Here is a 26,494-nt window from a genome sequence, read left to right on the forward strand (position 1 = left end):
GGAAATCTTTGATTACTTCTTTTGGTTTATAGATCTCTCTCTCCTGCTTTAGTCATCATAAATTACTTTCTGCAAAAACTAATTTCTTGACTCCCAGTAGTGTATCAAAAGAGTATGGTATTTTTTGTCTTGTACTTTCCATCATTTTTACTTAGGAGGAAACATTGTTGCTGCTCCTTCTGTATTCTGTTGACATTCACACACAAGTTCATCCATGACCCAGTTGCGGAGCAAGCAGGAAGTGCCAGAGGGTAAATGTTCCTAGAGCAGCCCTCAATCAACCACAGATTCCCTCATCCCTTAGTTGGGCGACTCTGAGGCATAATCTGCACTATTTTACAGAATTCACAGGCATTAGCTGTAGCTGCCCACACAACTGCCCACACAACAGAACTTCTTTTTCATTGGCCCATTCCAGTACTGGTATTTCCTGGGCTCATCTTCCAAATAATCTCTTTACTCTTAAATCCTTGAGTAGGATTTGCTTCTGGAGGACAACCCAAACCAAGAAAATATTTTATATAGATTTCCCACATCTCACAGATTTCTTCCTTTGTGCTTTACATATATCTAAAGCTGTAGTGGTAAGGTTATTTATATTAAACTTCCTTTGTTTTATTACATTTTAAAGATTATAAATGAAAAACATTCATAAATTATAATTATCAAAGTATTTCATTGATGTAACAATAAATTTTCCCAGACTGTAGCTTTAGGACACACTCAAAATTAAACACGTGCTTGCCCCTCAAGCGACTTTCAGGCCAAAAAGATTTGGACACCTCACAGCAAGAAAAGCATTGCCCTTGTGAAAAATTGGCATGACTGGAGCCATTTTAGAATAGAGCCAGAGTAGTCACTGTGGGGAAACTGCCTTACTCATATTTGTTTGAACTGGGCAAAACCTTTGGACGAGGCAAAACAACAGTTGTTCTGAGCAATTGCTTGAGAAGTCAGTGAGAGAATCAAGTCTCCTGATCAGTGGCCTGATGGATGTGGGCTTTTTGAAGGTAGAATCAGTAGTTAATCCATGTATAACCCCGAGTTGCTTAGCTTATTAACACCCATAGCAAAGTTTTTCTTTAACTCATGTAACTGTTCCCCCTCCCTTTTCCTCATAGAAACCCCTTGCTTTTATTCTACAAAGGGGACACTATTTGGGTTTTTATCTGATTCTGTGCTCCCCAAATTGTAATTCTTTACTCCCAAATAAATGTTCGTTTGCTTCTCATTGCACCTCTTTATTTTCAAGTTAACACTCTTGATCAAGAGTCATTTGGCGGGATAGTATAGCAATTTTATAATCAATAAAAATATTTTGGGAATATTTTCCCACTCTAGTTCATCATGTGCCATTTTGAGAGCTTTCCTTCTGGTAGCACAATACATATGTCCTCTTCCCCTTGTTTGTGATCTCAGTTTCAAAAATCAATGCATTTTTGATTGAGATAAAGATAAATTGAATAAATTGATATAAAGATCAGAATAAAGGAAAAGCTGGTCCATTTTATGATGACTTCCCACATTTAAAAGAAAAGATCAGATTAAGCCATCAGAATAGTCAAAATCTTAGAGGATGGCAAAGGAAATTGGGCTTTAGACCATTTACACTGACTATATGGGGCATTTTGCTTTGAGCAGAAAGTACACAAACAAGGCTTATGACTTATAAATGAATAAAAAACTTATATTGTAGGCATGGACTAGGAAGTAACAGCTTGGCAGTATGTTTTTGAGAAATTAACTCGGGAATGATAGCTGCATTATTAAGCATGAAAATAATTTTCATGAGGAGCAAACACATCTATTTTCCTGCATTTTGAAAACTTTCTTCATTAGTGAAACAGCTCATTTAGATTTCCCTGAAGAAAAGCCTGCTATGCAAACTTCAAGAGTCAGGCTTGCATTTCAAAATTCTTAAAAACAAGCCCAAATGATAAAGAAGATGAATCACCCTCATCCAGTGAACACCAAGACAAAGGTGAAGCCAACAGGAAAGCTGGAGGGGGACCACAGGAAGATTGAAGGCAAGTTGAAGCTCACCATCAGGTGCCCGTCTCCATCTTATTTTACAGTGTTACCTTTCCCTACCACCTCCTGCCCCAAGACATCCCCCCAAACTTCTCAGTCCCCAGACATATCCATATGCAGTAGGAATAACACCAAAGGCCTAAAAACCTTACCCTTGGAAATGCAAGACTTTCACTTGCACCGTGCATGTCATGAAAAAGATGGTTATCAAGCCTTCTATATAAATAGAGTTGTTTGAGGGGCACCTGGGTGGCTCACTAGGTTGAGCGTCTGACACTGGCTCAGGTCATTATCTCACGGTTGACAAGTTCGAGCCCCGCGTCGGGCTGTGTGCTGACAGCTCAGAGCCTGGAGCCTGCTTTGGATCTGTGTCTCCCTATTTCTCTGCCCCTCTCCCACTCATGCTCTGTCTCTCTCTGTCTCAAAAATAGATATAAATATTTTAAAAATTAAATAAATAGAGTTGTTCGGGGAGAATTGAGTCCCCTGGGATCTCTGGGGGAAAGGATGGAGCTCTTATGTATGGAAAATGCATATTCATGAGGGCTCCTTAGGACAGTTAATGGGCAAAAATAATTGCAGGTGACTGATGTGAGTGGAGAGCCTGTCGGGATGGCCAAGTCCTTGAGCATGTGGATTAACACTCAAGACAAAACCTAAGCAAAGTATGGGCACCCATGATCAACAGTTCCCAAGACTGATCCCAATGCCACAAATGCAAAATTCCTCCAAATGAATCAAAGATCTCAAAAATATCTTAAAAGAAGACAATAAAAACATGGGTGAATTCCTTTATAACCTGGGAGTGATGAAAGACTTTCTAGTTATGACTTGGAATCTAGAAGCCACAAAGGAGAAGATTAGTTTACATATTAGACTACATTAAAAAAAAAAAAACCCAAACTTTTGCCTGGCATAGGACAATATAATATAATATATTAAATATAATAATAAATATAATAAAGCATAGGACTAATGACAAACTGGGAAAAGCTTTTGTAACTTACATGTCACAAAATAAAGGGTAATATCTTTCCTAAGATCTATATGAAAAAGACCAAGTGCAGAATAGAAAAAATGGGCAGTATAGCAAAAGAAACGTAAATAGATGACCAAGCTCTCACCAGTAATAGCGAAAATACAGATTAAAATACATCAAGTGACCAATTCGCACCTACATATTCCAAATGAGCAAGTGTTTCAGCATTTGACAGCACACACTATAGTCAAGGCTGAGAGGAAACAAACACTCATAAAACATTGCTGGTGGGAAGGCAAACCATAACTTGTATGGAAGGGAGTTTTGTAATGTCTAATGAAATTACAGATGCATTTATTCTTTGAGCCGGGAACCCCTCTTCCAGGAGTCTATCTAAAATATATTTCTGAACATTTATGAAATGACAGATGCACAAGGTTATCGATTGCAGCATATTATTTGTAATAGCAAAAGATTAGAAACAACCCAAACATGCATGATACAGGACTAAACTATTGTGAGTTCATGCCATGGGGTTCTATGCACCCATAAAATGGACCAAGAAAGATACTGATCTGGTGTGGTCTCCAGGCTATTTTGTTCAGTGCAAAGTTGCAAGATGCAGAACCATGTAGCAGCAAGCTATGTTTTGTGCATTTCAGGGGTGGAAGATGAGAATACATCTATACATTTGCTTCTATTTGTAGGAAGAAATGCTGGAAAGATAAATAAACAACCTATTAACAGGTTAGGGAGTGGGAGGTGGAAGGAAAGAGAATGGAGGAAGGAAACAAGACTTATCAGAGTTAACCTTTTCACATAGCTTATGCTTTGAAACACATCAGTGTTTTACATATGCAAAAGATAAAATTAATTCCGAATGTCAACAAATGCCTAACTTGAAAATAGAAGGAAACAAGTGCTCTAACTCAATATCAAATTGATAGCATAGCTGCAGAGAGAAAATATCTTCCAAGAGACTTTAAAACATAGAGCTTGTGCTGCACATCCTCAGTGTACATTCTTTGTCATGTTGGAGAAAACAAGGAGAGCATTGACAAAATGAAGTGTGATTATCAGGATGAGCATATTTTACGAGAGACGGTCCTGGTAATTTTTGTGGGGCCTGAAGCAGAACTATTACGGATGCTTAAATACCATATGTCTGAATATTTGAAAGTTGTCAGTCAAGCTAACAAACTTAAGTAAAATATGTTCTCTCCCTCTATTTTGATAGCTATCCTTTTGTCATGAGCAGAAGGCCAGGTTGGAATGTAGTATTCTTGGACTCCTTGGGTACCACGTCATATTGTGGCAGCAGAGAGGTTTATGCCCTTTCTCTTCCTACTTTGGGATCTGTCCCATGAGAAGACTCCCATGCACACATATGAATACCCCAGTCCACATATTAAGGCTCCACCCACTCCTTCACAACATGGAGCAATTCTTTGGCCACCTCTAGAGCTTAGCTGAGTCCCCACTAGCTGAGGAGTCTTAGGCAAGATGTTTGCCCATACCCTGGGAGTAGGCTTGAGGCCTTTTGGGCAGGGAATTCTAGGATCTGGGGGTCTCCAAAACATGGTCTAGAGCAGGGAGACACAGGCTCTGAGTGAGCACATCCTCTTGACCCTCCCTTAGTCCCCTTGCCTCACGATTGGGGGAGAATATGGCAAGATGATTTATTATGTATGAAGTTTTATTTATTCCCTTTATATTATCCATTTCTTTTCTTTCAAATGAGCCCTAGTATTTCCTTGCCTCAGGGACTTTTTGCAGCCCAGAAAATTTCAACTTGCTCATGTGAGGTAAGGAGAAGCAGGGAGAAATAAGTGTTTTTGAGGACAGCAAGAGGGAGAGGTAGAGAGATTTGCTGTCAACTAGAAAATGGCTGGAAGTTGAACATCCTGGAGGAGTGGGGATCTGTTAGGAAGAAGAGGAGAGAGAAGTGTGCTGAGGTTATCATCTTGAACTGTCTGGTGATAATTCTCAAGGCTGCTTAGAAGGCTAATGGAATATGGTTTTGAATTTGGACCATTTGATAATGGAACTCATAGTAATAGGTAGCAGCTTGGAGGCTTGGTTCTAAAGAGAAAAAATGTATGACCGTCTGCGATAAGATTTATGCTTTCAGTGTGCTTACATTTTGGTTATTTTAATTAGTACTACTTATATAATCTGATCTTCAACTCACCATATTGGCAGCATGTGAGATGCCATACATATATGCAGGTAAATATAAGAGAAAATTCTCTTTTTGTTTCCCCACTGAAAATACTTCTGATATAAATGGTCTTACCTACTAAACAAATAACTCTTTTTTTCCTTGGTGTTACCCATTCCTTCCTAGGTTTTACTTGGGGGATAACGTCTAGTAAAGTATGCATAGGAGTCTTTGTCTGGTTACATAGTAGCTTAGAGTAGTGCCATACAAGTGCAGTCTCAAAGTATCTGTGGACTAATGGTGGTACACTAACTGTAAGTTAACACTCCCAGCAAGTAAATAGATCAGGAGGAACAGCCTTAGAAGCATTTAAAAACGACAACATGAATGAACTTTGAAAACAGTTCAAATAAGTGAAATAAGTGAAATGAGCCAGACACACAAGGACAAATATTGTATAATTTCGCTCACATGAGGTACCTAGAACAGGCAAATTCATAGAGACAAAAAGTAGAATGGTGGTTACCATTGGCTGAGGAGAAGAAGGAATGTCAATGGCCATGCCAAAAATGGTTAAAATGGTAAATTTTATGTTATATGTATTTTACCACAATAAAAATTATTTTTTTAAAAAAGCAATGTACAGAAAAATTTTGTTTATTGAATCTAATAAAAATCTAGTAAAAATCTCATAATAAAAAAGAAAATAAGATAAATAAAAATTTAAAAATAAGCCAGGTCTTGTGGTTTGCACGTCTTTAGGTTTTTTCCCCCGATTTCATTATTCTAGGGATTCGTTTCTCTTGGAATTGTACAAAAGTTTTGGTCCACAGCAGATTAAACTTAAAAACGATACCAACAAAACCAACTTAGTCCTTCAGTAGGGATACTTTTGCTATGCACTATGCTATATACTGGACTGTGTTGAAATCCTAACCGCCCAGGATGGCTGTATTTGGATAAGGAAGTCCTTAAGGTTAAATGAGGTGTAAGAGTAGTGTGTTGATTCAATAAGAGAAGACACGAGAGAGCTGGCTGTCTCTGTCTGCCCTGTGAAGGCATAGTGAGAGGGTAGCCATCTACAAGCTAGGAAGAGATCTTACCAGGAAATGAATTGGCCAGCTCATTGATCTTGGACTTCCCAGCCTCTAGAACTGTGAGAAAAGAAATTTCTGGTGTTTAAGCCACCCGGTTTGTAACATTTTGTCATGGCAGCCCAAGCTGACTTATAGCCACTGGCTTAGAGGATCAGTGTGAAGTCGCTGGTACTGGCATGTGATCTGCCTTCAACAACAAGGGAGCCATGTTGGAGGTGGTGTGTGGAGAATGAAAGAACAGCTCAGTTCTCTAAGATTGAAAAAAGAAATGTCTCTGAAGTGTGTTGATGCTATTCTGGGTCTTAACTTCAGCTTCAAGGGAGAAGTATACTTGGGTAAATTGAGAATATTCAGTGTTTTAAATAGGGAGAAGTGTACTATTGAATAATAACTAGAAGATGTTAACAAATCCTAGTCTTTTAGAAGGCTTGTAATCCTCACTTGAACCAGTGTTTGCAGAGGTTGAAACAGTGAGCTTTTATTTAGGCTGAATGGAAAACAAAGTTATTATTGAAAAATTGGCTGCAATTCTAGAATAAGACATATACTATTATGTGTCACAAAGAAAGAAGAGAAGAACAACTTCTATTTTGATCAAAAGACTCAGGGCACTATGAAGTGATTTAATTTAACTCCATACTGTGTGCATTTGATTTAAAATTGAATGTGAAAATTTCTTCTTTTGGAATCATTTTAGAGTGATACATTCAAACTGAGACCCTGATGACCCAGGGAAATAAAAATGTGTAGTCCGTTGTCTGTCAGGATGCCATCAGAGTAAATTTCCTGAATTGGTCCAAGGTTTGGGGTTCTCTTGATCCTTTTTCCCCTTCTAGCCTGGTCCTCCCTGTGGCCTGTCATAGCATCCATAAGACATTCTCTAGAATCAGGGTAGAGTCTGTAGACAGGAGATAGAGCATTCATTTCACTGCTGAATAGCCTTCCATTTTATGTGCATATATATTATGATTTATGTACCCAATTTACCATATTCATGGATATCTGGATTGATTCCTTTATTTATTGTGTATATAAACATGATTCTATTTATATGATCTAAATGTCTCCTAGTACACATGTACAAGAATTTAACCAGATATATTTCCAGAAATAGAATACATGGGTGGTGGTACATTATACATATGTTTATTTTTAGTAGGTAATGCCAAAGAGTCTTCTAAAGTGGAGAGTTTAATTTTTTTTTTTTTACATTTATTTATTTTTGAGAGACAGAGAGAGAGCACAGGTGGGGGAGGGGCAGAGAGAGAAGGAGACACAGAATCTGAAGCAGGCTCCAGGCTCTGAGCTGTCAGCACAGAGCCCGACGCAGGGCTCGAACCCACAAACCATGAGATTGTGACCTGAGCTGAAGTCGGACGCTCGACCGACTCAGCCACCCAGGTACCCCTAAAGTGGATGGTTTAAAGACTGTTAATTCTTATTATCAATCTGTAAATTATTTTAGGATTTTTTTGTGAATAATAAATAACAGTTTTTCTAAATCCTTACATCTTTGAGTCATTTGCCTTACCTTCCTGCACTGGCTAAGGACCTCCAGTACAATGTTAAGGAAGTGGTAGTAATGGATCCCTCTTGTGCTCTCATAATAGAGGAAATACTTTCAATATTTTGCCATAAGTGTGATATTTGCTGTAGGTTTGTTTTTATAGAGATTGATTATCAGGACAAAGAAGTTTATTTTTATTCTTATTTGCTAAAAATTTATGTTTTCATTTTTTATAAACCAAAGATTTGTCATTTTTAATATATGATACATATTTAGTATCAGTAATTTAAACCATACAGAGTAGTATGAAGAATAATTTTAAAAATTATTGTATTCTCCATCACCAAGATAACTCTGCTAACTTTTTTTCATATTTTAATTTTTGGTATGAAAAAAAAACATAAAGAAAAGCAGACAGAATAGTTTAACGAACCCTATATAGAAATCATGTCATCTGATTGGCATTTGACATGTTAGTTTCATCTGTTTTTAAATTCTGAAGTATTTTTTAAAAAATTTTTAATGTTTTATTTTTATTTTTTGAGAGACAGAGACAGAGTGCAAAGAGGGGAGGAGCAGAAAGAGAGGGAGACACAGAATCCAAAGCAGGCTCCAGGCTCCGAGCTGGCAGCACAGAGCCTGATGTGGCGCTCGAGCCCAAGGATGCAGGTCGTGACCTGAGCTGAAGTCGGGCGCTCAACCGACTGAACCACCCAGGCACCCCTAAATTCTGAAGTATTTTAAAGTAAATTTAAGATATTATATGGTGTTTCACACTTAAGATATTTATTTTGTTATCCAGCCCTTAAAAATAATATTTCATATAAGGCCACAATACCATGATCACTTTTTTTTTTTTTAATTCTTTTTTTTAACGTTTATTTATTTTTGAGACAGAGAGAGACAGAGCATGAACGGGGGAGGGTCAGAGAGAGAGGGAGACACAGAATCTGAAACAGGCTCCAGGCTCTGAGCACTCAGCACAGAGCCTGACACGGGGCTCGAACTCACGGACCGCGAGATGGTGACCTGAGCCGAAGTTGGACGCTCAACCGACTGAGCCACCCAGGCGCCCCCCATGATCACTTTTAGTAAAATTAGCAGCATTACCCTTAATACAATCTAAGAGTTCTTAACAGGTGAAAATTTTTTCTTGGAAGTGTGTGTGATGAGTATCTTACTCTTTTTAAAGCACAGATATACACTTAGTACATACACAGAAATGCAGTATGCCTGTGGTATTAAAATTTCTTTTAGGGGACAGTTAGGAAAACAATGTCTAAAAAAGTTCCTTGTGTGGGTTCCTGTCCAAATTTCCCCAGTTTCCTCCAAAAGATTCTTTCAGCTGATACTTAGGTATGTTGGATAGAAGTCCTTAGTGAGACATATATTGCAAATATATTTTTATATGTCTTGTTTTAGCCTTTTGATTTTTCTAATGGGATACTTTAGAGAAAAAAATAATTTTGATGAAGTTCAGTTTATCAACTTTTTAATATTATGGTTTCTTCTTTTTGTATCCTATTTAAGAAACATTTGTGGTGCACCTGGGTGGCTCAGCCGGTTAAACGTCCAGCTTCAGCTCAGGTCATGATCTCATGGTTCACGAGTTCGAGCCCCATGTTGGGCTCTGTGCTGACAGCTCAGAACCTGGAGCCTGCTTTGGATTCTGTGTGTCTCTCTCTCTCTCAGCCTGTCCCCCGCTCAAGCTCTGTCTCTCTCTGTCTCTCAAAAATAAATAAAAGGCGTAAAAAAAAAAAAAAGAAAGAAAGAAAGAAACATTTGTCTATTCTGAGCTGACAAATATTTTCTACTATGTCTTCTTCTAAAAGTCCTATATTTTAGCTTTTACATTGGGTCTATAATCTATACTGATTTAATTTTGTGTATAATGTGAGATAAGGGTTAAGGTTTATGTTTTTCAGTTGGATATTCAGTTGTTCTAGCATTGTTTGTTGAAAAGACTTTCCTTTCCCCCCTTTGAATTGGCTTGGCACCTGTGTCGAAAGTCAATTAATATATATACGTGCGTCAATTTCTGTACTCTCTATTTTGTTCTATGGATCTATGTGTCTATCTTTACATAAATATCACACTGTTTTGACTACTATAGACTTATAGCAGGTCTTGAAATTAGGAAGTGTGAGTCCTCTAACTCTGTTATTTTCAAAATTGTTTTGGCTATTCTAGATCCTATGCATTTCCTTATAAACTTTAAAATCAGCTTATCAATTCCACATAAAAAGATTTTTGAGATTTTGATTAGTATTATATTGAGTTTATAGATTATTGGTAGAAAATTGAAATTTTAACATTATGGAGTATTCTGTACACTATACATGGTATATGTTCTACTTGTACTTTGATTAAGTTGCTGGTAAAAGTGATAAACAAATCGCAGTATATTTGCCTTTCCTTGTGGCAAGGATGTGCAATTATATGTGAGTCTATTTGGTTCTGAAACTTCTGGGGTACTTCTTGAGTGCCAGCAAAGCACTGTCTGCCCTAAATCATTATGTTGGCGGCTGGGAGCTAAGAAAGAATCAGAGTTAAGGATTTATATCTGCACTGCATGCTGGCTTAGATTTCCTTTTTTATTTTTTAAAGTTTATTTATTTATTTTGAGAGAGACAGAGACAGAGCAAGTCAGCCGGGGGGGCGGGGGGGAGGGTGGGACAGAGAGAGAGAGAGGGAGAGAGAGAATCCCAAGCAGGCTCCTCCCTGCCAGCCCAGAGCCCAACAGGCTTGAACTCCCGAAACCATGAGATCATGACCTGAGCTGAAATCAAGAGTCAGATGCTTAACCGACTGAGCCACCCAGGCACCCTCCTTTTTTAAAAAATATATGTTTAACCCTTTTTATTTTAAGTAGGCCACATCCAGTGTGGGGCTTGAATTCATGACCCCAAGATCAAGAGTCACATGCTCTGCCAGCTGAGCCAGTCAGGCACCCTTAGATTTCCTTTCAATAGATTTTGGAGATTTAATTAAAATAATTTTGAGTGTCATAATTAATCCTCTTAGTGTTAACCTTGCCCAGAACTATTCATTCTTCCCTTTATATAAAATAATGCTATGAAATACTCTCAGAAGCACGTGGTAAGAAACGTGCATGTCTATCTGGATATGTTTTTCTATCTTTTCAGATGCAGAGTACAAGAACTTAGAAATATAATTTGTTTAGATGTTTGATCAAATTCTATGTCATCTACCACTAAGACACACTGATCTCCCACTCAGTGGCACAGGTTATCTTCCAAATATAAAATACCAATTAAATAGTTTTTCTTGGGGCACCTGGCTGGCTCATTTGGTTGAGCCTCTAACTCTTGATTTCGGTTCAGGTCATGATCCCAGGGTGGTGGGATCGAGGCCCACATTGGGCTCTGCACTGAACGTGGAGCCTGCTTAAGATATTTTCTCTCTCTCCCCTGCCACCCCTCTCCCCCTCTCATGTGTGCACTCTCTCTAAAATAAAAAATGAACAAATAAAAAGTTTTTATTTTCCATGAGAAGTGCCTGATTGAATAATATTGAAATGTTAATAGGAACACAGCTCAGCAATCATTTATTGATGTTATTGTTTTTGTCTCCTCCAATTGACAGTGATAAAACAGCTGCTTATTTATTTTCTGCCCTTGCTCTTTTTTTATGATTTCATTTATTTTATTTTAAAAATATTTATTTATTTATTTATTTATTTATTTATTTATTTATTTATTTATTTATTTATTTTTGAGAGAGAGACAGCATGTGAGCAGGGAAGGAGCAGAGAGAAAGACACACACAGAATGCGAAGCAGGCTCCAAGCTCCAAGTTGTCAGCACAGAGCCTGATGCGGGGCTCGAACTCATGAACTGTGAGATCATGACCTGAGCTGAAGTGGGATGCTCAACCCACTGAGCCACCCAGGCGCCCCTTTATTTTATTTTTTTAATTGAGGTATGATTGACATACAACATTATATTAGTTTCAGGTGGACAGCATAATGATTTAATATTTGTATATATTGCAGATGATCACCACAATAAATCTAGTTAACATCTGTCACCACATGTGGTTACAGATTTTTCTTGTGATGAGAACATTTAAGATTTATTCCTTTAGCAACTTTCAGATGTGCAGTACAGTATTGTTAACTATAGTAGCCATGCTGTATATTATATCCCCATGCCTAATTTATTTTATAACTGGAAGTTTGTTTTTTAAAAAAAATTGTTTTTAATGTTTATTCATTTTTGAGAGAGAGAGACAGAGTGTGAGCAGGGGAGGGGCAGAGAGAGAGGGAGACACAGAATCGAAAGCAACTCAATGCTCTGAGCTGTCAGCATAAAGCCTGACGTGGGGCTCAACCTCATGGACTGTGAGATCATGACCTGAGCCAAAGTTGGCCATTTAACCAACTGAGCCACCCAGGTGCCCCTATAACTGGAAGTCTGTATGTTTTGACCCACTTCACTCATTTCACCCCCATCCTGCCCCTTGCCTTTGGCAATGACCAATCTGTCCTCTGTATCTATGAGCTCAGTTTTATTTTTTATTCCATGGTATTCATATATACCACAATTTCCATATCCATTCATCTATCAGTGGACGGTTAGGTTATTTCCCTATCTCAGCTATTGTCAATGCTGCAGTGAGTATGGGGGTACACATAGGCTGAAATGAGGGATAGAAGACATGTTGCATGCAAATGGAAATCAAATGAGAGCAGGGGTAGCTATACTTATATCAGACAAAACAGACCTTGAGTCAAAAATTATAATGAGACAAAGCAGGTCATTATGTAATGATAAGGGGGTCAGTTTATCAAGAAAATGTAACAATTGTACATATATATACAGCCAGCATTTGGCATACCGAAATGTATTAAGCAAATACTGACAGATCTGAAGGGAGAAATAGACAGCAGTGCAATAATTGTAGAGGACTTCAGTACTTTACTTTCTACGAAAGATAGATCATTCAGCCAGAAAATCAGGAAACATCGGACTTGAACTACACTTTAGAGCTATGTGAGATGATGGATATGTTACTTAGTTTGACTGTGATAATCATTTTACAGTGTATATGTACATACAATTTTTGTCAATATTACTGCAAGAAAATTGGGAGACAAAAGAAAGCAAAGAAATTATTTAAGTAGCAGAGGTTCAACCCATTTTTTAAATTAAGTTTTTAATTTTACTTCAAGTGTAGTTAACATACAGTGTTATATTAGTTTCCAGTGTATAATATAGAGATTCAACAATTCTATACATTACTCAGTGTTCATCGTGTTCAGTGTACTCTTTAATCCCCCTCACCTATTTCACCTATCCCCCAATCTTCCTCCCCTCTGGTAACCATCAGTTTGTTCTCTGTAGTTAAGAGTCTTTTTCTTGGTTTGTTCCTCTTTTTCTTTCCCCTTCGGTTGCTTGTTTTGTTTCTTAAATTCCACCTATGAGTGTAATCATAAACTATTTGTCTTTCTCTAACTAACTTATTTCACTTAGCATCATATTCTTTAGTTCCATCCATGTTGCAAATGGCAAAATCTCATTCCTTTTTATGGCTGAATAATATTTCGTTGTACATACATATCACTTCCTCTTTATGCATTCATCTATAAGTGGACAGTTGGGCTGCTTCCATAATTTGGCTATTGTACATAGTGCTGGCATAAACATAGAGGTGCATGTATCCCTTTGAATTAGTGTTTTTGTATTTTTTTAGTAAATACCCAGTAGTACAATTACTGGATCATAAGGTAGTTCTATTTTTAACTTTTTGAGGAACCTCCATACTATTTTCCACAGTGGCTGCACCAGTTTGCATTCCCACCAACAGTGTACCAGGGTTCCTTTTTCTCCACATCCTCACCAACAATTGTTTCTTGTGTTTTTGATTTTAGCCATTCTGACAGGTGTGAGGGGACCTCTCCTTGTAGTTTTGATTTTCATTTCCCTGATGATGAGTGATGTTGAGCATCTTTTCATACGTCCATTGGCCATCAGTATGTCTTCTTTGGAGAAATGTCTATTCATGTCTTTTGCCCATTTTTAATTTTTTAAAAAGTCTTATTTATTTATTTTGAGACAGAGAGAGCATGAGTGGGGGAGGGGCAAAGAGAGAGGGAGAGAGAGAGAGAAAATTCCAAGCAGGGTCCGCATTCAGCTCAGAGCCTGACCTGGAGCTTGATCTCACAACCATGAGATCATGACCTGAGCCAAAATCAAGAGTTGGACATTTAACCGACTGAGCCACCCAGGAGCCCCTCCCCAATTTTTAATCGGATTATTTGTGTTTTTTTGGTGTTCAGTTGTATAAGTTCTTTATATATTTTGGATACTAACTCTTTTTCGGATATGTCATTTGCAAATATCTTCTTCCATTTAGTAGGTTGCCTTTTAGTTTTATTGTTTCCTTTGCTGTTCAGAAACTTTTTATTTTTATTTGTCATCCCAATAGTTTGTTTTTGCTTTCATTTCCCTTGCTTCAGGAGACATATCTAGAAAAATGTTGCTACAGCCAATGTCAGTGAAAATATTGTCTGTTTTGTTTTCTAAGATTTTTGTCGTTTCAGGTCTCACATTTAATTCTTTAATCCATTTTTTAGTTTATTTTTGTGTATGATACATGAGTGTGGTCCAGTTTCATTCTTTTGCATATAACTGTCCAGCTTTCCCAATACCATTTGGTGAAGAGATTGTCTTTTTCCCATTGTATATTCTTTATTCCTTTGTTGGGGATTAATTGGCTGTATAATTGTGGGCTTATTTCTGGGTTTTCTGTTCTGTTCTATTGATCTATGTGTCTATTTTTGGGCCATTCTGTTTAGATTCAACCCATCTTTTACAGTGTGGTGGTTTTTAATGAAGACTTTCCAGGGGCCCTAGCTCTCAATGCCATGTCTCAACTGCTCTTGGTTACAAAGAGAATGTTCTGTTGTTCTTGCAGCATCTGCCCAGACATTCCACATAGCCTTTTTTACTCTGGAGTCTTGCCACTTTACAAGGTTCTGCCCTGGAAAAGTAGGGCAAGGTCACCTTTGCTCTCAGATTCCCCAAACTCATCTTGTGGTTTCTGTCCTCTCCTTTCCTCTAATTATCCCTCAGAGAGGGGCAGGCACAGGACATAGAGACTCTCCCCCTTTCAGAGAACATGTTCATCCCCAGTACATAAGCTGTATTTACTTCCCTACTGGTTCTTTCTTTATTTACATCTCAAGGAATCTTTTATTTAAACATTTTTTATTGGGGTATAATTTGCATACACATTAAAATGTATAGATCATAATTATGAAATTCAGTAAGATTTGTCCAATGTTTATAAGTATGTTACTCACACCCATATTAAGATAGGGAACATTTTCATCACCCCCAGAAACTTCCCTCATGCCCCTTTCCAGTCAACCCATTCCCAACCACTTTCCTAATTTTTATCAGTATATATTAGTTTTAGCCTGATTTAGAACTGCATATCAATGGAATCATATAGTATATACTCTTGTGTCTGGCCTTTTTTCACTCAACATCAGGTCTTTGAGATCCCAAGAGTATTTTTAATTTCACTCTTAAATCATTATGTTTTATCCATTCCTTGAGTCCTTCAAAGCCTAGGACTCTGTGGCTATAAAACCTGAACTTCTGAAATTGAAAAGCGCTTTTTTTTTTAATGCTCTTTTGCTATATCATCTCTTCCCTTTGACCAAGATTCATCCACTTAAGCAGGAAAGGTTCAAGAATGGCCAGGAAATGTGGAGGGAATCTTCCAAAAGCTCCAAGAATTATCCTATCACAGAGTCAAGAGCAAAGTCCGGATTTCAACCCAGGAACCCTGGAACATCTGCTATTAACATTGCTGCCCCCCTTCCCAGGTTTTCCTGGAGGATTTAAAGGTTTAAAAGATTTAAAGAATTGTCTGCTGAGAAGAAGGAGGAAAATGGAAAGTTTTGAAATATGCATTGCTTTTTACTAGAGACAGGTGGCCAAAAAGCATTCCTTTGGCAGATAAGCTGGCAGTGCTGCAACTCAGCACTAAGCAACAGAAGTTTAAGAATCAGGGCACCTGGGTGGCTCAGTCGGTTAAGCGTCAGACTCTTGATTTCAGCTCAAGTCATGATCTCACAGTTTGTGAGTTCAAGCCCCCCATTGGGCTCTGCAACTGACAGTGTGGGGCCTGCTTGAGATTCTCTCTCTCTCTCTCTCTCTGCCCCTCCCCTGCTCTCTCTCTCTCTCAAAAATAAACATTAAAAAACAATTTTAGGAATCATGAGTGACTGGGGTGCCTGGGTGGCCTAGTCATTATGCGTACAACTTTGGCTCAGGTCATGATCTCATGGTTCATGAGTTCGAGCCCCGGTTTGGGCTTTGTGCTGACAGCTCAGAGTCTGGAGACTGCTTTGGCTTCTGTGTTTCCCTCTCTCCCTTTGCCCCTCCCCACCCGTGCTTTGTCTCTCTTGCTCAAAAATAAATATATGTATATATAAAAAGAACCAGTTGTGAAGGTTCTTACTAGTGAGATTAAGCCTTCTTCAGGGTATTCCTGATTAAAAACAAACAGCTGAACTTAGAAGTATGGCTGACCAAAATAAGTACCTTTCCATGCCTTTCCCCTCGTGGTTTGTAGAATTAGTTGAGTTGGGCTCTGCCAGAGACTAGTTGTGTTGCTTTGGGCAAGTCTCATCACTTTTCTGTGCCTCGTTCCTGCAGTGCTGAAATGAGAGGATTACAGATATAAATGGTCACTGCACTTCCTTCTAACTCAAAATTACAATAAATTAATGTTTGTAGTGTCCAGTAAAGGAGCAAATCAGTGTACATATAAACCAAAGATCCTTGCCAAAGATGCAGGACATGCTAGCTGGATGAACATGGAGGCTTATTACTGTGTTTTCTGTTCCCACAAGGAATGGCATCGTCTCCCTTTGGATCCATCATATATGCATGAAATGAAAAGAGGTAAAAATGGTTTTACTATGTTTTTAAGTTTTTATTAGGTAGTGCTAGGTATGGAGTGAAAGAAATGGAACTCTGATCCTCTTGTTTGGAAGCATAATAATGTGACTTTTAAAATAAATTCAGTTTTGGTGACAGCAAAAAATGGTAGTTTGCAGTACCAGTAAAATTTGTCCAATTCTTCCAAAGAACATGGGTGCACCCTAGCTTAATGTTGAGGTTACATAAATGAGAACATCATGGTTTTCAGAGGTATACTAATAAGTCACTATATACCCAGATGTTCTGGGTATAGTACTATTTAGTACTATAGTACTATAGTTTAGAACATTTCGCATATACCATATTGTGTCACAATAAATTATAAAAGTAAGGCTGATATATTATTGTCCCCAGAAAAGATGAGTAACTCACCCAAGGTCAGGAAACTAATTAGTGGAAACTTTCAACTATTACACGTGGGAGTTTACTTGGATATCATTTCAAGATTCGTTTTTATATGCCTTACTGCTTCTGAATTAAGCTTATAATTTTTTCTGTTTTGTTTGTTCAGTCATAAGACTCTGTTTGACACAAGTGTTTGTTCTACTGTTAATATTTTTTTGAAAACTGTCAACGTTGGAAAATGTTACATAAAAAGAATTATGGTGAGGGAACAGAAATGGTCTTGGGGCATCTGGGTGGCTCAGTCAGTTAAGCATCCAACTCTTGATTTCAGCTCAGGTCATGATCTCACGGTTCATGGGATCGAGCTCCGAGTCCAGCTCTGCTCTGACAGCGCAGAGCCTGCTTGGGATATTCTCTCTCTCTCTCTCTCTCTCTCTCTCTCTCTCTCTCTCTGTCTTTGCCTCTCCTTTGCTCGCACACTCTCTCTCAAAATGTATAAATAAACATTAAAAAAAGAGAAAGAAATGGTCTTGCTTTGTGGAGTCTCCAGACAAAAATGACTAAATCAACTTATGCTGAAATCCTAACTTTGGCATTCTGAAGAAGGACACAAATAATAGATGGCAATGGTTAAAATCTAATGATTCTCTGAGATCTATAGGGATGTAGGAGGGGCAGGTACTGAGGTAGTCTTTAAAGTTTCTGAATTTTCATTCAGGCCATTACTTTGCCAACTGTTCCGTGCTTTCTCCTGATGCTATTTGTGAAGTGTTTTCCTTCAGAGAAGGGTCTCCAAAGAACAGCGATCTGGTGAGCAAGCAGCACACTGGGATCTCCATAAGAGAGAACTCCCTACTTGTGTCCTTTGCTCTGACACTCCAGGCAGCTCTGCGCAGAGCTTCACTCCAGGAGGTCTCTTCTGAGCACCATTGGTACAAAAAATTACCAGCTTTCAAAATAAAGGTCAGTTCAGGGGCACCTGACGCAAATTTCATCTCTCCCCTATGTGCCACCAGGTGAGCCTTCTCTGGAATAACATAAAAACCTGATCAGGGCAACTTATAAAATGGTTTGCAATAATAGAATAGCACCCAAAGACTGGAAATATTTCAAGTTCCATGGCAGATGTTATCTTAGGCCTGTGTGGAAAACTTTGGAGAAGACTGGGCCAGCTATTTAAATAAAGTGGGAGTAGCTCTTTTGCATTTGGGAGTGCAGGCTTCCTAAAGAGACGAATCAGCAGAATAACTTGGGGTTCTGGTTTAGAAACTTTAAGATTTTTCCAACATCATGATTATTCTTATTACACCTCCCCAAGGTGGGGACCAAAGTGTAACTACTTATCAGCTTCAAGCAAATGACAAGTCAATACAGAAGAGAGAGTAAACGGTAGATTGTTATGGCCAGAGGAGAATACCTTACAGTTTATTTCAAAACCGATGTCTACGGGATTTTATGAGACAAAAAGATTTGTATAAAGTATTATTTTGTGGGCCTTGTTTGTTATAGTCATGGTATAATACAAAAATAAATGCTTTCAGCTATGATCTGCCTGGGGAAATGGTGAATGGGCAGTGACAGGTAATGTTGATATTTATTTGCTATTTGATATAATGGAAAAAACATTGGATTTATAAATTAGAAGAGTTGGATTGGTTGCAAGTTAATTATGTGATCTTGGATAAGTCACTTGGCCCACTGGATCTCAAAATGTAGTGGTTCTTAAGACAAGGAGGGGTTTTAAAACACAGCTTCCTGGATCTCATCCCTTAGAGGTTCTGGTTCACTAGGCCTGGAATAAGACCTGAGATTCTGAATTTCTAACAAGCTTCCAGCTGATGCCAATGCTGCTGGCCTCGGGGCCATACTGGGAGGAGCAAGGAAGTCTGAGACAAGGCTCTCTTTATTTTCAAAAGGTGACCACTATGTTAGAAAATTACTCAGGTCTCTTTTGGCCCATAAAATTTTCTGAGGTTCAGTTTTGTTCTATTTGCCCTGCTCGAAGTGTCTGTAATTTTTCTTTCTAATGGAGCTGGCTAATGGCAGGGCATAAATTAAATCATTGAAGGAGCAACTGTCTTAGGGAAAATTTGTTGCTTTAAAAGTATTAGCCATTAGCAACAGGTGCCCACTTAAATATTTTATGTTCAGTTTTATGGTTGAGTCTCCTCAGTGAAATAAAAAAAATTCCTCTGGAAGGCTTGAGTTTGAGCATTAACTCTGCCGCTTACTAACCCCATGACCTTAACCTTTCTTAGTTTCCTCATCTGTAAAATGGGGAAACCAAGTCCAAGTCTTTCCTGTATTGGTAGTTCCTGGAATATGCACACGAAAGCACCCTGTAGGTTGCTAGGAGTCATACAAACGTAAGGAGTGACTGTATTCAAGGCACAGTGAATAGGAGTCGCAACGCGGGGCACTCAGCCAGTTCCCGCATGATGCATGAGAGGCCATGTGGCCTCTTAACAGCACTCTACAAGCAGGAGGGATCATTGTTCTAGCTCTGTGGCTTAGTTTGTCCACAGGAGTGTCTGTTACATGCTTTTTACAGCCTGGCACTGAAATAGGAGAAATCCAAGCAGATAACGGTATGAGTCAGGGTAGCAGAACCACGATGAGTATTATGGAAGAAGAAATCTATTATAAGAATTAGATCTCGGCAGTGGGAGAGGAGCTGGGGAAGCAAACATTGGGCAGTGGCAGCCGGGAGCTGAAGGGTTGTGGGAAGGTCACTAACTAACCCTGGCATCAACGAATGAGTCAGAGCTTCCAAGGAAACCCTGGCGCTTGGCACATCCAGTGTCTGCAGTCAGATCAGAAATGGGAGCTGGTAGAGTAGTCATGGCAAGCTGTTGGCTCTTTGTGGCCACTGCCTCTGCAAATTGCAGAGAATTATGTGGTGGTGGGCCTGGGATTGCTGTCAGTCAGCAGGGGCCAGAGAGCTGGAGGGGTGGAGGTGAAGAGAGTGAGGACCAGCCAGAACGTGCTCACACCTGTATCTGTGTCTCACTACCTCTAACCACCTGTGACCTCAGAGCGTAATGGCTGCTGCTTCCTTCTGCCTTCTAAATCTTCTACAAGCTCACCTTTTGTTTAACTTAGAACCATGCAGAGGGGCGCCTGGGTGGCTTAGTCAGTTAAGCGTCTGACTTTGGCTCAGGTCATGATCTTGCGGTTCATGAGTTCAAGCCCCAGGTTGGGCTCTGTACTGACAGCTCGGAGCCTTGAGCCTGCTTCAGATTCTGTGTCTCCCCTTCTCTGTGCGTCATCCCTGTTTGTGCTGTCTCTCAAAAATGAATAAAAGTTAAAAAAATTAAAAAAAAAAAAAAAAACAAGAACAAAAAGAACCACACAGAAAGGGAGATTTTGGAGAACTTAATCCCCGGCATAAAAAGTTGATAGAACAATCCAGCATGATGTCTGACAACATTTCTGAAGCACATACTGACTGAATAATGAGCTATTTCCTTATCCAAAGGGGACAAGTTATCCCTCTCTAAAAGTGAGAAAACAGCACTGTGTTCAAAGACATATTCCGGTCCCAGAATAATAAATTATAGTCATTTAAACGTCTTGAGAATGTTCATGCATATGTAAGAAGTATGTATAAGGCCTTGTTTGTGTTGGTGGACATGCATAAAAATTCACAAAATGCAAGCAATTTCCACATGTAACCAAGAGAAGGTCCTAGGACTCTCATTTATACAGTGTGTAGTAAGAGGATTTGGATTGCAGGGAACAGCACTACATGGTAATGCAAGTGGGAAGAGCTGTGCATGTGGGTCCTAGAGAATGTTTCCTCAGTATGTAAACAGAGGATATGGCAGAAAGGGTAAAAAATGTGTTGTTCCTGTACAGTCGATCCTCATTATTTGCAGATTCAATTTTCAAATTCACCACTTGCTGAATCTTATTTATAAACCCAAATCAATACTTGCAAGACTTTAGTGGTAATTCTCAGCCATGCACGGAGAAGCAGAAAATTTTAGTTACCTGACACACATTCCCAGCTGAAGTCGAAAAAGGCAACGCTCCGCCTTTTTGTTTCAGCTCTTCTACTGTAAATAAGTGTCCTTTCTGTGTTTTTTTTTTTTTTTAATTTTTTGTATTGGTTTTTTGTTTATTTTTTGAGAGAGAGACAGAGAGCAAGCTGGGGAGGGGCAGAGAGAGAGAGAGGGAGACACGGAATCTGAAACAGGCTCCAGGTTCTAAGCTCTTAGCACAGAGCCTGATCTGGGGGCTCGAACCCACGAACCAAGAGATCATGACCTGAGCCGAAGTCGGACGTTCAACCGACTGAGCCACCCAGGTGCCCCCCTGTGGTTTGTTTAGTAGTACAGTTTTCATATTTTTGTGCTCTGTGTTGGCAATTTTGCATTGAAAATGGCCCCCAGGTATAGTGCTGACATGCTGTCTAATGTTCCTATATGTGTGCTTCTGTTTAAAGACACTTTATTTAGTAGGTATTATTGATTCATTAACATTGAACTCATGCAACAGGAGCTTTAAACAGAAGCACACATAAAATAAGGTTACGTATTGACTGGTTGATGAAAATGTTATAATTAGAGGAACCCAATCCTTTATTACCTCCAGGAGCAATGTTCAGTATTCATTAACACAGTATTCAAGTATTCATGGCTACTTTATAGAACATAACGCCTACAGATAATGAGAACCAACTGTACATCTTAAAAGGAAGGGTGGATTACTTTCGGTCTCTCAGAAAAGGCTAGATGTAATGGTGAAAGGCAGATCTCAATCTGTCACCATTTGGTTGATGCCTGAAATTATATTCTTAGTCTAGTGTTTTGGCAGCTTATTGCAGTGCACATACCTGGGGTGATTGCTCTTTTAACCTTCTCAGCCAATCACACTTTAGTATGAATAAACCTCAGTAATTTTCCCGAGATCAAGAACCTATTTGGGATTGCATATAAAGGAATAGTCATGAAAGAAAAAAATGTGCTTTAGATACCAAATACATAATGTTCTGCCCTTCACAGAAGAGGCATATTGAAGAAAAGAGAAGAAATATTAGATCTGGAACTGTTCTCTCTCTCTTTTACTTTCCTATTCCCCTTTCCCCACTTATTTTCTTCGGACGATAGTACCTCAAATCTTGCAATATGCCATATGCTCATTTATCTCTGCGTCTTGCAAAGTTGGCCCCTGATCACTGACCTCTGCTTTCCTACGCCCTTGTCAGCCTCGGAGCTGCTCTTCATCCTTCAGGTCTCAACTTAGATGCCTCCTCATTCAGACTTCTTAGGTTCCCTAGGTCTTCATCAAGTATGACACTCTGTATTCTCGTATAATATCCTTATATGGTGCTGTGTGTTTCTTGTATAATATTCCTCCCATGGGATTAAAATGCTCTGTTTACTCTTGCCCTTCTTTACTGGGCTAAAGTCTTAATGAAGATTTGGGAAAGATTTATCACGTTATCATTGTAAGCAGTAGTCACGTGGAAGAAATAACATATATTGTGGTTGAATATATAACTAGCTAGCATGTCTCTTCAACTTTTGAGTCAGATATAAGAGAAAAATTCCAATATGGGCTTTTCTGACAAGAACCTCTGAATATTAACTTTTCCCATACCTTAAGTCTGTGCATGTTAACTTAAACATCTTAACTGTATTTAGCAGGCAGCTATAGCTCTGTCATGAATGATCACAAAATCTTAGTGGCATATTAACTTAGCGGCATTTATGTTGCTCATGGTTCAGCAGGGGAAGCTGTGCTTTTTGCTCTTGTTCTGAGAGTTGGCTGCGGTGAATTCTCCGTGTGGCTCATCGTGGGACTAGAGCTAAATGGTTAGCAGTTATGTAGGACAACTTGGCTCCTGGCAGTGGCAGAGGCATGCTCAACAATGCAAGCAAATTTCAAGTCTCTGCTTGTGTCATGTGTACTAATATTCTATTGGTTAAAACAAAGAGGGGGCGTGTAGAATGGGAGCTCTTCTACCCCTCTGGGCAAAGTTGACAAATCCCACTCTTTTGGAAGAAGGACATAGACAAGATTTTCCAGGCTAATTTTGCTTCAGGTCTTGGGAGAGTGTGAAAGAGGACATCAGATGTTTTGCAGTAGTCTCAGGAATTGCTGGTCCCCGTCCTACCTGGAAATGTTCAGCACATCCCCTCTCTGGGGAAGTTAAATCTTTCTAAGCAACACCCTTCCAAAGAAGTAGTGTCATTAAATATAAAGACAATGAAGAACTGCTTTACATGATAGACATCACCCTTTAAAAATAGCTCATCAAGCTTTTAATTCATTTTTTTAAATTTTTAAATGTTTATTTTTGAGAGAGAGAGAGAGAGAGAGAGAGATGTTGCGCTAGCAGGGGAGGGGCACAGAGAGGAGACAGAGAATCTGAAGCAGGCGCCATGCTATCAGTGCAAGGTCTGATGTAGAGCTCAAACTCACAAACCACGAGATCATGACCTGAGCTGAAGTTGGACACTTAACTGACTGAGCCACCCAGGTGCCCCAAGCATTGAATTCTGATGATGACTGGTATCTTATGGAGATGAACAGAAGGTCTCCCCATGGCCATGGTGATGTCAACAGCAGGGCTTTCCAAAGGATTTTTGAGATTGCTGAGGAGATTAATGGCAGTAATGTCCAATAGGGAGATTTCATTCTGTGGGTTTTACTCTATTTTTTGTTGTTGTTGTTGTTGTTGTTTTTGGTTTTGGTTTTGTTTGGTTTTTATCATTACTGTTTTTTACATTTAAATCTTAAATCCATTTGGAATTTAGTTTTGGATATGGTGTGAGCTAGGGATTCAATTTTATTTTCTTTAACCTATATAGACAGATGTGCCAGTACCATTTAACAAATACACTATTCTTTTCCTCTTGAATTTGAATGTTGCCTTTATCCTATATTTTAATGTATTTACTGGAATCTATTTCTGGGATTGCTACTTCACTCTGCTGCTTTATTTGCACATTTGCACATTTTGTTTTAATTTGAGAGAGAGAGAGAGAGAGAGAGCAGGGGAGAGGGGCAGAGGGAGAGAGAGAGAGAGAGAGAGAGAGAGAGAGAGAGAGAGAGAATCTTAAGTAGGCTCCACACTCAGAGTGGAGCCCAATGTGGGCTTGATCCCATGACCCTGGGATCATGGTCTGAGCTGAAATCAAGAGTTGGGCGTTCAACCAACTGAGCCACCCAGGCACCCCGATTTGAACATTTCTGTGCCAAACTATAGTATTTCGATGGTAGTGGTTTTATAGTATGTTTAATATCTAAGATAAGCCCTCCCAAATATACTATAATCTTCTCTTTAATAATTTTATTGGATTGGGTGTTTGGACTTACATGGACTTTATATGTACTTAAAAATTCTCGTTGGGATCATAATGAATATTTTACTGAATTATATATTAATTTTAAGAAAATGACTTTTTATGATAGTTAGTGTTTCCATCAAAGAATACCTTACCATTTGTTCAGATATTGTTTTATGCATTCAGTAAGAGTTGGAAAAGAGCCAGGTATGATTTAAGACAGAGAGAAGGCCAGTATGGCTGGAACAGAGAGCCAGGGTAGAAAGGAGATGACCAATCATAACCTAGAGGGCATTCTCACTCTTCAGCATGACTTTATTGAAGATTTATGTGTTGAGGTTAAAGTTTACTTCTCAGAGGATATATATTATTTTATCTTCCTTATTTACAAGTCCTCGAAGAAGCCATTCTATATATTTTTTGCTGCAGAAGAAACTCTTGTTTTCATAACTTGTTAAAGCACCTGTTAAAGATTATCAGTGGGTAGAGACAGAAAATAGAATGGTGGCTTCCAGGGACTGAGGAGGGGGTGGGGAATGGGGAGCTTTGTATTTTTTTTTAAGTTTATTTTCAGTAGCCTAAAGATTTGTTTATATCACTGTTTAGTACAGATACAAAATGTACAAGTCTTCAAAAGTGATTTATACTAAATAAGAATAAATTTGACCTAAGAAAATGTTAAAAGAAAAAAAAAGGATTCCCATTGCAATGAGAATTCCCATCAGCAATAAGAAATTTCAAAGATTTCACTGATTTCTGAGAATATATCCGTAGATCTCAGTTTAGAAACTCTATTTCTTGTTCCTGCTTTAAGATACACCTTGGAAGGGCACCTGGGTAGCTCAGTGGGTTAAGTCTCAGGTTCTTGATTTCAGCTCAGGTCATGATCTCAGGGTTCATGAAATCGAGTCTGCTTGGGAATCTCTCTGCCCCTCCCCTGCTCATGCTCTGTCTCTCTCTCAAAATACATAAATAAACATGAGAAAATTAAAAAAAAAAAAGATACACCTTGGACAAATGGTAAAGCAACAGACACCATTTGTTTTTGGCATCCTCTCACTTCCTTTCTGTGTCCACTACCCCCACACTCTGCCACTCCTTTCCTTATCCTTCAGGTGTCCAGTGTCTCTTTGTGCTCCTTTGATCACTCAACCACCCCCGCCTTCCACCACCAGTTAATTAAGTTATGGTTGACATACAAAAAGCTGTGCGTATTTAATATATACAACTTGAGGAGTTTGGAGATAAGTATATGGCCATGAAAATATCACCACAATCTATGCCATAAACATACCCATAACTTCCAAAAGTTTCCTCTTGTTCACTTTATTATTGTATGTGTGTGTGTGTGTGTGTGATAAGAACCCATAATAGAAGATTTACCCTCTTAGTAAAATTTTAAATATATGCTGCGGTCTTTTAAACTACAGGTGGGGCCGTGGGCCCCCCCCCCCCCCCGCCTCCCCCCGGTGCTGCGGGGGCTGCCGGGTGGGTCTGCAGTGGGCGGGGCTCAGGCTCTGGCGCCTGGGCAGCAGAAGCAGATCACCTCCACGGAGGAGCAGCTGGACCACTACCGGGACTGCACCTTCTTCGGTGAGCAGGACATCCTCACGCTCCACGCGCAATTGCACGGTTCTACCAGCTGGCCCCCAGCCCGTCCCAGTGGACTGTCGGAAAAGCCCCGTCGTCCATGTGCCGATGAGCCTCGTCATCGTGATGCCGGAGCTCCGGGAGGACCCATTCAAGGAAAGGATCATAGAGGCTTTTACTGAGGATGGCAGGGGGAACGGGGGAACCGCACCTTCGGCGACTTTGTGGGTATGTCCTCTGTGCTCTGCGAGTTGGCTCTCCGGGAGCTCAAGGCAAACTATTCCTTCAACACCTACAACTTCGTCTGCAAGGAGGATCTGGAGCGGAAGCTGGCCGGGCTCACCCAGTCGGAGTTGGACGAGGAGGAGGTGATGCTCGTGTGCGACAAGATCATCGAGGAGGCCGACCTGGACAAGGAGACAAGGATGGTAAACTGGACTTTGTGGACCTTGAGGACATGATTGCCAAGGCCCGCGACTTCCTCAGCACCTTCCACATCCGGATCTGA

General features: G+C 39.4%; 1 pseudogene; it reads left to right on the forward strand.

Moving 5' to 3' along the window:
- The first annotated feature begins 1,933 nt into the window (after window positions 1-1,933).
- On the forward strand, window positions 1,934-26,494 carry LOC109248359 (calcium and integrin-binding family member 2-like; annotated as a pseudogene).

The sequence above is a fragment of the Panthera pardus genome, unplaced genomic scaffold, assembly GCF_024362965.1.
Source record: "Panthera pardus isolate Hobbes unplaced genomic scaffold, ASM2436296v1 HiC_scaffold_27, whole genome shotgun sequence".
NCBI lineage: Eukaryota > Metazoa > Chordata > Mammalia > Carnivora > Felidae > Panthera > Panthera pardus.